This window comes from Buceros rhinoceros, unplaced genomic scaffold, assembly GCF_000710305.1.
Source record: "Buceros rhinoceros silvestris isolate BGI_N320 unplaced genomic scaffold, ASM71030v1 scaffold15260, whole genome shotgun sequence".
Classification (NCBI taxonomy): Eukaryota; Metazoa; Chordata; class Aves; order Bucerotiformes; family Bucerotidae; genus Buceros; species Buceros rhinoceros.
This window is the reverse complement of record NW_010390294.1, coordinates 29,990-31,920: the sequence shown is the minus strand read 5'-3', so window position 1 is coordinate 31,920 and position 1,931 is coordinate 29,990. Positions and strand designations below refer to the sequence as shown.

The window sequence follows — 1,931 nt, the reverse complement described above, 5'->3', positions numbered from 1 at the left end:
GGTTCCAGAGCTGCTGCGGCTGAGGATGACACATCCAGCCAAGCAGCACGGTCCCTGCAGAACAGAAACAACCCCACACCACAGGCAAGAGCAGAAGAACGACAGCTGAACACCTCCAAACACATGAGCAGGTGGTAAAGGGACACGGTGAAAGCACGGGCCATCAGGGAGGGCTGCGGAGCTCCCGGGCCAAGCGTTCCTCCTCTCCTGGCTGCTGTGAGAGAGCGACAGAGCAGGTCCTCTGCATGCAAACCCGTCACCGCACACAGGGATCCAGCGTACCGGGAGGAAGGACCCTGGAGGAAGCAACAAGCCTCGAAGTGAAAGTAAACATTCACTACGATTTCAAAATTTGCATGAAATAATCAGCTCCAAGAGCTCCTTTTGCTTTAAGCTTCATGATTTAAGATGACGCTATGATTCGTACTGACCAATGCAGTGTGTTACTGATCTGAGGATGTGATTTGCTCCAGGGTTTCATATGGAAAATATACAGCAGCTCAAAACCTTGAAGAAGAAAACTCCACATACGCAATCTCTTATCATTTTGATTTCCTAAGAACAAGTTCACAGCTACATCCAAGCCAAAAGAAATGGAAAAAAAAAAAAGCCCTGATTCCGTGCTGGAGGTGACCTGCCCCTGATGTGACGCTGGCAGGACCCCCTCGCAAATTTGGTGCCTCGCAAAAACCTGCAAAATGCTGTTTTATTCCAGAATCTGTGTTTGACCTGAGCCCCTGCAGCGCTGGGAGTGTGTCTGCGCTCTGCTACGACAGGAGATTCCCACCGCGGCTCATGGCAGAGGGTGCTGAGGGGTAACTGCTGGGGGTCCTGCCAAGCTCACCCCCCTGCTGCTCCATCACTGGACATGCGGTGCCACAGGAGGGACCACGGGATGGGTTTGTGCCCCTGCCCTGCATCCTCCTGCCGTGGCCATCCTCCCTGCTGCTCTACACTGATGAAGCACCTGGCTGGTGACGCATTGTGTCCTCACTGCAGTACCTCTTGTTCCACCATATCCAGGGATGCTGCGGCAGAGCCATCGGCACCTTCACACCCTGAATGGGAGCAGGGCTGCCCGGAGCCAGGTCCTCTCTGCTCTCCTCCTGGCAGCCCGGCCAGGCCAGGAGCTCCACACCACCACTGCAGCCAGACCGAGCCTCTGGAGATGAGCCCCGCTGCCAGCAGTGGACCAGGACCTCCACGGCCTCTCGGAGACTGCACTTGCTGCAGGAGGGATCCTGTCAGGACAGCTTCAGACTTGGGGGAAGACCAGAGAGCAAAGAGAGCCGAGGGTGGCTGAGAAGAGATGAGTTGGGAAGAAAAACGGGGCTCGATCCCAAGGAACAAAGAGAGAAAAGCCATAGAAGAGCGAGGATGTGGCTGTGCCATCAAGCCGGCGAGGTTTTGAGCATCCAGTGGTGCTCGGAACACCAGTGTCCCAGCCTGCTGGTGCCTCTGGGTCCCAGCCTGTCCCTGAGCAGGAGCTGGGGCTCTTCCTTCCCTTTTGGCCAAGCAACGCTCGAGAGCTGGCACAGTCCTGCAGGGCTCCTCTCCCCAGCACAGAGGAGGAAGAAGAGGCAGATTAGAGGCGCAGAGGAGTGGGGAAGGGTAGATGAGGTGCAGGAGCTGACTGCAGGTGCAGAGTTCTGCCAGGCAAAGGGTGAAACGGTTGAAATTCAAGTGTAAGCCCACCTTGATAGAACGCAGCATCCCAAGGAGAGAGGGGCTGGCGTGGAGCAGCGGCACTGCCTTTCGCTGCGAAGAGGCCGTTTCGAAGTGGTTGCCCAGGGGCTCTCTCTTGCGGCGGCATCACGTGCAGAAGGTGATAGTGGCACTGGGCTCCTGCCCTGCTCCTGGAAGGATGCCGAGCTGACCAAACGGTTCCTGAAGACCACATCCATTCGAACCAACATGTGCCAAGACACACC

At 56.6% G+C, this 1,931-nt stretch overlaps 1 protein-coding gene across 1 annotated transcript in view; it reads right to left on the bottom strand.

The window, feature by feature from the left end:
• The window catches only part of LOC104494507 (protein kinase C beta type), a gene marked incomplete at its 5' end in the record, with an annotated part of 28,317 nt that overhangs the window by 457 nt on the left and 25,929 nt on the right, over positions 1 to 1,931 (bottom strand). The gene's annotated exons all lie outside the window — the stretch shown is intronic.